Raw genomic sequence first — 13,136 nt, 5'->3', positions numbered from 1 at the left:
TTATGTAACAATAGAATCCTTGTGTTTGAAATAGGGGCCCCCATTTCTGTTTGAGCTTGATTCACTGCTCTAAACTTATAACAATAGAACATAAGTGCCAATGAGATTATTCTATCCCTGCAGAGCTTAGTGCAGTGCCTGGAACATGGTTGATGTTTAATAAGTATTGACTGATTGTTTTTAACAGACATTTGACAATTTATCTTCATAATCGCCTGTTGTATAATTACCATTTATTGTGATTTGACTCTAGTATTGCTAATTAACCTACCATTGTTTACATCTACCTTGTCAAAGGCATCTTCAACCCGAAGCAGATATTATAACCTCTATTCCTTGGTGTCTCCCATGGCACTGAATGATGGATGATCTCCAGGGAGATATACATAAGACAGCTAAAGAAAAAAGCAGATCATATAATGGCAAATGCACTGAATTTGGAAAATCAGAAAACCTGAAATCAAACCCTGGATCTGCTATTTTGTAGCTTTGTGACCTCGAAAGCAAATCACCTAATCAGCATTGGCAAGCATTTTCGAGAATGCGTGCCCAAACTGCAACTTCAAGCTATGAACCCCTCACATTACCCCAGGCAGCAGAGGAAGGAAGTGCTCACATTGGTCAGCTGGATAGAGTGATGAGACATACAAAAAATGTCCTCTGGCACTGTGGAGAGGGGGGAACAGAGTATCCCCCCTCAATGCCCTCCAGCCACAGCTTCGCCAACATGGGATTAAACGATCTCTATGGTCCCTACCAGTTCTGAATCTTGTGGTATCCTCTGCCAGTTTCAAGAAGGAGAGAGAGAGAAACATGCAATACTAGAGGAAAACATTAAAAAAGGACATTAGGCTTAAGCTAAATCTTGAAAGAGAAGGATGAGATGGCCAAGAGGAGAGAATCAGGGGAGATTTTACAGGGGAGTGCATGAATAAAGGCATAGAGATAAAACAGTCGATATATAGTAAGCATTTATTAAATGCCTACTATATATCAGGCATTGTATGAAGGGCTGGGGATTCAAAGAGAGACAAAAGATAGTCTCTGCTCTCAAGAAGGAGATTACAAGCAAACAAGTTCCTACAGACAAGCTATATAAGAGTTAAATAGAAAATAATTAACAGAAAGAAGACACTAGAATTAAGAGCAATTAGGAAAGGTTTCCTGTGGAAGTCTGGATTTTAGTTGAGACTTAAAGGAAGAATGAAGCTTGGAATATGCTGGATCACTCACACCTACGTACGATTCAGATTGGGGAACAAAATGTGGTTAGGCAAAGAGGGTCAGATGGATTGGGCTTAGCACAGTGCCTAGCACATAGTAGGCATTTAATAGATGTTGGTTGATTGATTAATTATTAGGTTAAGGAGTCTGGACTTTGTGAGGAGTTAGATGATGACAAAAATATAAGCTGTCATTCAATCAGTTTCTTCTCAGCCATCAAAGGGTTAAGGTCGCATTGTTAAGAGAGAGATCTAAGGCAGGTTGAAACTGGAAAATCAGCTTGCTTGTGGAAGCACTTCTCCAAGGTTCTCTGTAATGGCTGCCCAGAATGACCACATTAGACCAGAATTTGAAAGGAAACTTTGTCTTCCTTTGCAGTGAAAGGATGAGAACACTGGACAAAAAATTATAGGATGAGAGACCAAAGTAAACCAGAGATAAATTCCAGTGGGGACTGGAAGCAGGCAGCCACTGGGGAATGGGTAGGGGACTGGTGATTACTGGTGGATGATGAAGCCACCAAAGCTTAGTTGGATGTCGTGAAAAGGAATTAGGGCCAAGGAGAGGACAGATCAAATGCCTGGAATCCCAGGAGGGGACTGGTTGTCAGGAGAGGAGGAGACTAGACTGTGGTACCCAGATGTTTTCTTTTCTTCTTGGAATAAAGAAGCACTTGGAAATAAAAACTTTCCAAGGCCAATGAAATTAGAGTCTGTATAAGAGTTCTTTTCCAAAAAAGCAAGATGGTGACATCTCTGCCAGAATTATTGTGGCCACTTGTGCAGTTGAAAATTAACAGTGGCATCCTGAGGGCTGCCAGTTCCAGAGAGAAAATAGCCCTGTGGGTAGATCTGCCACCTCTTTCTTTGGCAGGGGAAAATATAGAGAGTTCCGGGTATAAAAAGATACAACAATGATAAAAAGACAAGCTCACCACTTACATTAACCTAATTCTGGATAGAATACCCAAAGAACAAGAATGAGCAGTTCAGTTCAACTTGGCAAACATTTATTAAGTGCCTACTGTGTGCAGTACTGCTAGGTAACATACAAAGACCAGCTAAGCCCTAGTCCCTGCCTTAATAGAGATAATTGTCTACAAGCAAGTAGCCATTAGCCAAATAATGAAACTTTCTTCTTTGACATATGGCAAATTCTGAGATGGGGTTTTCCCCTGTTACTTTAAACAGGGAGGTGGAATGTCCTGGAAATCAGGACAAGGGAATGGCTCTATGATGTGTTTGCTGTTGGGGAGGGACAAAAGGAGGTAGAATGGCTGAAAATTCACAAGGAAGCCCTTCAACATTCATACCGAGACTTCCACTCTTCAGAGTTAGCCCTGGCAACATACTAATCATTCAGATAAGTGCTGTTATTAAGGGAAACTGTGATGCCTAAATTCCTGTTTCATTTCCATCCATCAACTACTTCAACTTTCTTTCCTTGTCTTTTGGAGCTTGTGTGTTTTCCTAAATGGCAGATTATTAGAACCAAGAGTGGACCTTTAAGTGAGGCAGCTGGGTAGCTCAGTGGATTGAGAACCAGGCCTAGAGACAGGAGGCCCTAGGTTCAAATCTGGCCTCAGACACTTCCCAGCTGTGTGACCCTGGGCAAGTCACTTGACCCCCATTACCTACCCTTACCACTCTTCTGCCTTGGAGCCAATACACAGTATTGACTCCAAGACGGAAGGTAAGGGTTTATTAAAAAAAAAAAAAAAAAAAAAAAAAAAAAAAAAGATCATCTAGTCCAACCTGCCCATTTTACAGATGAGAAAACCAAGGCCCAGAGAGGTAATGTAGCTTGTCCAAGGTCACTTCAGGAGAGCCCAGACTCAAAAAGAGGTATTCCCATTCCAGGACTAGCTCATTCCACTACACTAAGTTTCCTCCCCTTCCCAGGCATATCTCCTTAACATTTCAAAGAATGTGAGACTTAGAAAGGATGTTAGAGATCATCTAGTCACAGAATTAAAGAATCAGAAAATCTCAGAGTTAGAGAAGACTTCACCTAGCTTCCCCTTTCACACACACACACACACACACACACACACACACACACACACACACACCAATGTTACATATGAGGAAAGCTAGGCTCAGAGAGGTTAAGCAATTTGCCCATAGTTGCAGTTATTGGCAGGGTGGCAAAAAGCAACTGCATTAATTAATTAATTAAAGATTAACTGTCTTCTCAGTCCAGTGCTCTTACCCCTGATCCACCATGTAAAACTCACGGATGGTGAGTTTGGTGGTTTGGTACATTAATTGAAGAATGCCAAGGACAAGTGGGGCTGGAGGTGAGAGGAAGCCAGTAGGTGGAATGGGTTTCTGCCTGTTGCTTTACTTTCTTGCCTCACTCTTTCTTCCTCTACTTTCAGGAGAAGATGGGGTGAATAGCAAATGGCTTCTAGGAGTGAATCCATTCTCTATCTCATCACTCTGGCGTCTCGATCTCTTTGAAGAATGATCCCACATCTGTCTGGATGGATATGTTTTGGATTTGTTTGGTTGTTTTTTTTCTCTCTTTTGGTCTTGATTAGCTTTAATTTCAGCAATAATGATTGGAAATATTTAGTATTTCTCAAGGATTAATGGTTGGCTGGAAGGAGTTGATTATCTGAATTGCAGCCAGGTACCATTAACCTCATTCACTCATTAATCCCAAGGAAATTCTTCCGGACTCAATCATTATCATGTCTGACAATTACAGATGACTTTCATCCCACAATAGCAAACACGCTGCCTAAAAAATACAGAGCCACAGTCAGTACTTTGGAGTAGGGTGAAGGGTGGAACAGGGTGGGGAAGAACTGGAATTGTAGCAAAAAGCACTAGGTGGCCTGGGAGACAGCAATTCTCCTACTTATACAATTCTTATTTTTTAGGATCTTAGATCTAGAGTTGGAAGAAACCTCAGACTATATCTAGTCCAGTCCCCCTCCGTGGTACTTTTGAAGAAACTGAGGCCCAGGGAGGATAAATTATTTGCCCAACATCACAAATGTACTAAGTCCAAGAGGTAAGAATTGAGCCCAAATTCTCTGACTCTAGAAGGGAATACACTTTCCACTTGCTACTGAAGTTCATAGAATTAAAGCAGGAAAGAACACTAGATATCACTCTTAATTCTTCCCAGTTGCTCCATCAAGAACCTTATTTTCATCTCTTTTCATCAGGATTTATTAGAAGTGATGGGGGCAGCTCGGTGGCTCAGTGAATTGAGAGCCAGACCCCAGACACTTCCTACTTATATGACCTTGGGCAAGTCACTTAACCCTCATTGCTTAGTCCTTACTGCTCTTCAGCCTTGGAACCAATACACAGTATCGATTCTAAGACAGAAGATAAGGGTTAAAAAAAAAGTCATGAAGACATGTATAAGAGGCATCATATTGCTCAACTTCTCAATAGGTGAGGGAGGTGCTAGAGAGAGGATAAACATTTGGAACTCAAAATTTTAATAATGAATAAAGATTTTTTTAACCTTACCTTCCATCTTGGAATCAATACTTAAGTGACTAGCCAGGGTCACCCAGCTAGTAAGTGTCCGAGGTCACATTTGAACCTGGGACCTCCCATCTCAATCCACTGAGTCACCCAGCTGCCCCTGAATAAAGATTTTTTAAAAAGAAAAGAAATGAAGAGAGAAGGAGGGTGAGTTAGGGACGGAGAAAATGACAGTAAAGGAGAGAAGAAGAAGAAGGTGATGAGCAGGGGAAAGGGAGGGGAAGACAATAGTGGGAAGAGAGTGCCAGAGTAGAGAACAGGTAGGAAAGAGAAGAGAGAGGCAGAGAAGGCCAAAGCAAGGGGCTGGGTTGGAGATAAAATGTAATTGAGACTAATATACAATAGAATTTCCGGGAGTTAGAAGCTTGTCTTTTTCTTTTCTTTTTCTTTTCCTTTCTTTTCCCTTCTTTTCTTTTCTCTTCTTTTCCTTTCTTTTCCCTTCTTTTCTTTTCTCTTCTTTTCCTTTCTTTTCCTTCTTTTCTTTTCTTTTCCTTTCTTTTCTCTTCTTTTCCCTTCTTTTCTCTTCTTTTCGTTTCTTTTCCTTCTTTTCTTTTCCTTTATTTTCTCTTCTTTTTTGTAATATATTTTATTTCATTCATTAAATATTTCCCTATTATATGCAGAAACTTTTTTATATTCATTTTTTAAGTTTGGAGATCCAAATTCTCTCACTCTCTACTCTCCGACCTCTTGGGAAGACAGGCAATATGATATCGATTATACACGTGAAATCATGGAAAAACAAATTTCCTTATTAGCCAGGTTTCAAAAGAAAGAACACAAACACACACACACACACACACACACACACACACACACACACACCAAGAAAATAATTACTTAAGAGAAAAAAATATGTTTCAATTCAGATTCAGAAAACTTCAGTTTTCTCTCTTTGGAGATGTGTTTTTCGTGGAAGGCTCCTTTGGGACTGACTTGGATCATGGTCTGAATCAGAGTAGCCAAGTCTTCCACGCCTGATCATTGTTACAATATTGTTATCAATGTGAACAACGTTCTCCCCTTTGAATTTGTTTTTTTTAACTGTTTTGATAACTGTATTTCAATATTGTTTCCTTTGTAATCCTTTGACTTTGACTCTGCATTAAAAAAAAATTTCCATTGGTTTCAACAGGCTGCCAAAGCCTTTTTGTGATAAAGCTAAGAAGTCCTGACATATGGGGATTCCTTGTACCTATTCAAAATATATAATGATATATTAGTATCAATAAAATATTAATAGAAAGTGATCAAATGTTGTGATATTAATAATATATACTAGATTATCATATCTAGTCCTTCAAAGTTTACAAAATATTCTCTCTACCTTATCTCATTTGATCCTATAAGGCAAGTTGGTTTTAAATCATTGTTCAGTCCTATCAACTCTCCTTGACCCCATTTTGGGTTTTCTTGGCAGAGATACTAGAATGGTTTGCCATTTCCTTCTCCAGCTCATTTGATAGATGAGAAAATGGAGGCAAAAGGGGTTGAGTGACTTGTCCAGGGTCACACAACTGGTGAGTGTCCGAGGCCAGATTTGAACTCAAAAAGATGAATCTTTCTGACTCCAGGTCCAACTTGATGTGTCAAAATTCGCCAAAAAATTGAGCATACCTGAGGTGGTGTGTGACTTCGAGGAAAAAACCATAATTTCACCATATTTATAGTTTAAATAACAAAAATGTTTCATTGTAATATATAACTATTTAATAAACCAAAATAGGTAAATTAATAGAGGTAGAATTGTCATCTATAATGCACAGAGAGTCTACACTTCACTACAGCAAATATTTCATCCTCGGCATGTGGCCCCAAACTTCTCTGTATGCGACCGCATGCGGCCACGTGTCATTGAAAATGGCTACACGTGTCAGTGCTGACACACGTGTCATAGGTTTGCCATCACTGACATAGTTGCTAGTAAGATAAGCACTGTTGGCTTTATTATCTACATTTTACAAATGAGGAAACCAAGGCTCAGATTCAAGCCCAGAACTTTTCTGACTCTCAGTCCAAGGTTATAATACTCTATTGCTTCTTAAATATAAAAAATAAAATAGAAGGGCAAAGGCTGGGCAAATGAGGTTAAGTGACTTGCTCATGAAGTGTCTATGGCCATCTATGAAATGTCTAAGGCCAAATATAAACCCAGGTCCTCCTGACTCCAAGCCTGGCACTCTATGTACTATGCCACCTAGATGCCCTAACATATATCCATTTTAAAGAACAGAATAATAAAAATGGAATGAGAGAAATAAATGAATGAATGAATAAACAAATTAATTAATTAATTAATTAATAGGTAAATAAATGAGTAAATAAATAATGAATGAATGAATGAATAAACAAATAAATAAATAAATAAATGGATGGATGGATTAATGAATGAATGAATAAATAAATAAATAAATGAAGCAAAGGAACGGACCACAGGTCATCTGAAGGCAGGCTGGGATGGCATCCAAACTTGCCAAGAGGATCACACTCCCCTACCAAGGCCCTTCAAATGTTGACCAAAGACAACAGCACAACCAGTTCTTCTCCATCAAGAAATCATTCATTCATTTAACACCCACATGTCCCAACTAGGGGAAGCCCAAGTAAAAAAATTCAAGCACCCCTGGCCTCTGTCAGCTAGAACTCTGGCATGTAAGGCAGTCTGTAGAGACAAGGACAACCCCACAAAAGACAGATGGGCACTCAGGTTGCTATACAAACATTCTATAAACACAGAAGCAAAACCGGGACTTGCCCTCTTTCTATGAGGTGATGTACAAGTCTAGAGCTCTTGATGTGATGGAGCATGAAAAGTGAGTCAGAGTGGCCCATCCAGGTGGGGTGAGAAATCCCCACCTAGCTTCTGAAGACTTTATGGAGGAAGTGGGAGCCAGGCCAGACGACAGGAGCTGGCAATTTAAAATAATGGGAAAAAGAAAATTTGCCTGGCTAGAAGCCAGGAACCATTCCAGGCTCACTGGGCCAGGAGGCAAAGCTCAGAGACAGGAGCGAGAAAGAATATGCAAGAGAAGACACCGCAGAAGGTCTTACTAAGTTTAGGCCAAGTCAGTCCTGAGAGAAACTCAAGGAGGAAGTCACACCGTCTTGGCTCTAGCCTCCAAATGGGTACCAGTCTGTAGGAGTCAGTCTGAGAAAAGAACCCTTGGCATTTCTCGACACTTGAGAATTTGACCTTAAAAGACTCCTGCAGCATGGGGTCCTCTTATGTCATCCAGGAGTCTGTTTCTTCACTCTGAGCAGCCCGCCTTGGATGCCACCCTTCCCTCCTGACACCGGAGCCCCACCTCACCACACCCCATTGCTGACATCTCACATACTCCTATTCTCCTGAAGGATCACAAAATCTGAGTGTCAGAGTCAGCAGGGACCAACCTGTACCTAATGAAGACCATCACCTACAGCGAAATGAACATATCATCATTTGACCTGTGTTTAAGGCAAGGTTCTCATCCTGGGGTTTAGGAACTCATCACAAAAAATATTTTGATATGTGTATATCAATGGAACTAGTCGCCTTTGCAATCCCATGCATTTTACTTTACGCATTTAAAAACATTCTTCTGGGAAAGAGCCCACACAAAGGGATCGCTACAGAAATGGTCCAGAATCCTAGGTTTTAAGACTGCTGTCTAGGGGAAACAGACTCCTGTTCCACTTTTATATAGTTCTAATTATCAGGGAGTTTTTACTGACTTTCATCCTAAATTTCAATCTCTGTAGCTTCCATCCAACAGTCTCAATTCTGGACACGCAAGGTGGAAAAAAAAAACATCTAATCTTCCTTCTACTTAACAATACTTCAAATACTTGCAGACAACTGTTTTATTTTCCCTGAGTCTGCTCTTTTTTTTTTTTTTAACTCCTTGTCTTCTGTTTTAGAAGATATATCAATTCTAAGGCAGAAGAGTAATAAGGGCTAGGCGATGGGGGTTAAGTGACTTGCCCAGGGTCACACAGCTAAAAAGTGTCTAAGGCTGGATTTGAACCCAGGTCCTCCAGACCTGGTCCTCTATCCACTGTACTACCTAGCTGTCCCATCCTTGAGTCTTTTCTAAGGCTAAAGGATATCTTAAGGCTCTTCACCATTCTGGTCATCCTCCTCAGCTTGTTCTCCAACTTATTAGTCCTTCCTAACACAGGATACCCAGAATTGAACCTAATAGTTTAGCCACAACCTGACTAGAGAAGAGTCCAGCTGTATGATTACCTCCTTCAGCCCCTCTCTCAAGGCAGCCTAAATTTGTATTTGCTTTTTCAGCTACCGTATCACACTGTTGTCTCTCATTCAGCTTGTAGTCCACTTAAATGACACCCCCCCACCTTTTTTCAGGCAAACTATATAACCATATCGCCTCCATTTTATACTTGTGAAATTGATTTTTTTGAACCCAAGTGACCCTTCCAGTTATCTTTATGAAATTCCATCATATTCAATTTGATTCAACCTTCTAGTCTGATCTTTTTGGCAATTAACTTTTCCATGCTAAGGATCCCTACTGGTTTTAATTTGAATTACTACTAATATAATTAATTAATATTAATTACAGTGAAGCTATCTGAGACCAAGTGAGACAGTGCCCGATGTGTGCCTGGAATTACAAGGACCCCTTCTGTAGCCTCTTTCCTATAGTCTGGCAGATAAGCACCAGTAGTAAATCCCCTTCGCACCAAGGAAAACAAAACAACTTACAAATTTGGGAATGGGGTGGTTTCCAAGTTGCCTATGACCTAAAGAATTTAACTTCAACCCAATAGTAAAGGTGTTTATACTTCTTTAAAAAGGGACAAGAGTTCCAGTGATCAGATGCGTGGAGGGAGGGGAATTCCTTCATGTTGGTAGAGAGATAACCTGGAAGCTTTGACATAAACTGGCGATTTATGAAATAGGAAGAGAAACTGAGGAAGTTGTGAGATCCAAGGCTCAATTAGAGAGTGAGTGTTCTTGCTGTTCAGTTGTTTTAGCTGTGTCCAACACTTTATAATCCCATCTGGGATTTTCTTGGAAGATACTGAAGTAGTTTTCCATTTCCTTCTCCAGCTCATTTGACAGATGAGGAAACTGAGGCCAACAGGGTCAAATGACTTGCCCAGAGTCACTCAGCTGGTGTCTGAGACCAGATTTGAATTCAAGAAGATGAATCTTCCTGATTCCAGTGTCAGTATACTATCCATTGCAAAACCTAACTGCCCCCGAGAGGATGGAGAGAAGAACAAAGAGGAGGATGAACAGAGCCGCAACTAGTTTAGGGAATTCATTAGGACATCATCCAAGGAATACTTTAGGACAGTGATGGACAAACTTTTTAAAGAGGGGGCCAAAGGAAAGGAAATTCTCACCTATCAGTCTGTTTCTAAGGCAACTCTTTCTAAGTTTCATTGTATTGTATCCTACTCATTGTATTCTTCAGATTAGGAATAATGTCCCACAGCCAGATAGAACATTTCAGGGGGCCACATCTGGGCTGTGGGCTGTAGTTTGCCCATCACTGCTTTAGAACAAGAAGAGAAGATAAGGTCCAGATAGACTATAATGTGGCATTTAAAAATTCAGAATCACAGATTTAGAGATAGAATGAACCCTACAGACTTAGCCTGTATCTAGCCTTGTCCATTGTCTTCCCACTATCCCCCCATGCAATCTCTCTGTATTCTGCCACATTTAGAGAGAATTGTGCTTATTTGGGGGCATTTTAGGAAGAACATTAATAAGCTAGAGCATGTCCAGATGAGTGTGACCAAAGAGGGAAGGGTACATTCCTTCTTTCAGAGTTCTGCTAAAGGGACTGGGGGTATTTCACTTGGAAAAGAAGAGACTTGGGAGAAATGTGATAGCAGTCTCCAAATACATGAAGGGCACTTGTGTGAAAGAGGGAGGAGAGAACTGGAAACTATGGGTTCATAGCACAGGGCTGGATTTTAAACTGGGAGAATGAATAAATGCAAATGCATTTATTTAGTGTCTATTATATGCTAGGTGCCACTATGAGAAAGATGTTGGAAATGCAAGTTTAGAAGTAAGGTCATCCCTGCCCTCAAGGATCATCCATTCTAATCGACGGACACAACATATGGAAGAATGATATTCAAGGATTCATTCCTTTTCCAGCAGTGAGGATACTATGGCTTTAATTACTGTTTCTAGAGTAAGACATTGAAAGTGGGCATTGGGGGCAGAAAGGGGTATGTAATTTGCTGCAGGTTAGATTGTAAGAGGCCAAGGCAGGCTGGGGACAGATTGTTGGATGGGCTGTGAATCATGGTCTCAGGATAGTTGGATATGGTAGATTAGAGGAGTTTGAACTCACTCATCTACCAACAGGGACAGTTCAGCCCCAGGGTGAAATTCCAAAACCTGAATGGGTAGGTCCTGGTTTCTGGGTGGATGGCTGGTTGGGAAGGGACAGATTCCTACCAATTATAAGTTGCACAAAAGTCTAATGGGCTGCCTTCCGCAAGATGAAGTCCCCCTCAACATAGGAAGTTTTCAGGCAGAAGTTGGATGACCTTTGTTGGGTGTTTCAGTGGGGACTCCAGTTTAAGCTTGGAATGGACTCTGTAATTCCTTCCAACTCTTAGATACTGTGGTTCTCTGAGTCAGTCTGTATTTTGCACGAAATTGAACTGAACAGAGAAAGTTATACATTTGTGTACTTTTGGGATGAGAAATAATTCCCTTCCATATTCCTTCAATTTTCTGGGTTTTCCAGAGAAAAGGTACAATGAGAGAACTGGTTACAGAGCTTTCCATTTAGGAGTTCTCATTTCATCAAAGGCAGCTAAGTGGCACAATAGATAGTGTATAGAGTCTGGAGTTAGGAAGACTCATCTTCCTGAGTTCAAATCTGGCCTCAGACACTTAATACCCATTGTGATAATTAGATTATATCTACACTGCCCATCTTTAGATTTAGTCACCAAAGGTGAAAACATCTCCATTTTTGGGTGGTCTGTAACCCACATGTGCTAGAGTAACAAATCAAAATTTACTGACTGCCTCATGAGCAGTCCTAAGAAAAGTGTCTGTTGTGATTGGACATGTAAACTAAGAGGAGGCTACAGGAAGTGACACAAAAGAGGCCCCTTTAAAAAAAGACCTCAGTCAGCTGGGCTTGGTCTTCTGGTTTGTGAACAGGACCTGAAGGAGCTCTGCTGATTTGTGACTGGGGCATTCCATGTGGTTGCCATTGATATAAGAAATAAAATTAATATAGAATGATAAAATTAAAAATATCATGGTTTCAAAGGGTTTATTGAAAGCCATTAGAAAAATGAAGCCACATGCCTGTTAAGAGTTAGTTTAAAATACACGGGCCCTGTTACCTCTTCCTCCCATCCATGTGCTCTTTTTGGTGATTTGTAGCAGAGCCAGGATGGGAGGAAGAAGTAACAGGGCCCGTGTATTTTAAACTAACTCTTAACAGGCACGTGGCTTCATTTTTCTAATGGTCAGTCTCAGACAGAATTATAAAGCTGGGAGAGTTTGTCTCCATTGGCCTCCTATTGGCCTTTCAGTGCCCTTTCTTCCCCTCATTTGCTGTCTCTTAAGTTCTTAAAATGATAACTGTAAGGTCAGCTAGACAGCACAGTAGCTAGAGCACCAGGCCTAGAGTAGGGGAGACCTGATTTCGAATTTGGCCTCAGACATTTTCTTGTTGTGTGAACCTGGGATAGTCACTTTCTCCAGTTGCCTAACCCTTGCCATTCTTGTGTCTTAGAGTTAATACTAGGACAGAAGGTAAGGGTTTAAAAATTGCTAACTATGCCCAGAAATATTTACTTTTCAGAGAATTTTAAAAGACTGATAATGTCCTCAAAAGCAAAGATATAACTCTCTAATAATGAAATTTCAGGCATCATGACAGATGGTGGGAGACACATCTGGAGACCTGATGCTTCTCAAATGAGGTTCTGCCAAGCTGTAACCTTGGAACACTCCCTCTATCTGTTGTCTTCACTCCTACACATATGCCACTGAACCAAGATAGAGAAGATGACACAATTATTCTTATTAGGGCCATTACATTATACAACTCACCTGGGCCCTCACTGCTGCTAGGCAATCCTTCTATACCTCCCTTATTAACTCACTATATCACTCTCCACAGTGGCTCTTCCAAATCTTTTTATCCCTCCTCAAGCCTACCATGGCTACCCCTCCCCTCCACCTTCTTAGCTGAGAACCATAGCTCAAATTTTACAGAACAAGCCACCAAGTGACAGAGCTGGGATTGAACCCAAAATCTTTCTATTACAAATTTAGTATCCCTTCTTTTAAACAATAGTATACTATAAAATACTATGGAGCAGCTAGAGTCAGGAATATTCATTTTCATGAGAAAAGGAAAGAAAGAAAGAAAGAAAGAGAAAGAAAGAAAGAAAGAA

The sequence above is a fragment of the Gracilinanus agilis genome, chromosome 4 (genome assembly GCF_016433145.1).
Source record: "Gracilinanus agilis isolate LMUSP501 chromosome 4, AgileGrace, whole genome shotgun sequence".
NCBI lineage: Eukaryota > Metazoa > Chordata > Mammalia > Didelphimorphia > Didelphidae > Gracilinanus > Gracilinanus agilis.
The sequence above is the reverse complement of the archived record's forward strand: the minus strand, read 5'-3'. Positions refer to the sequence as shown.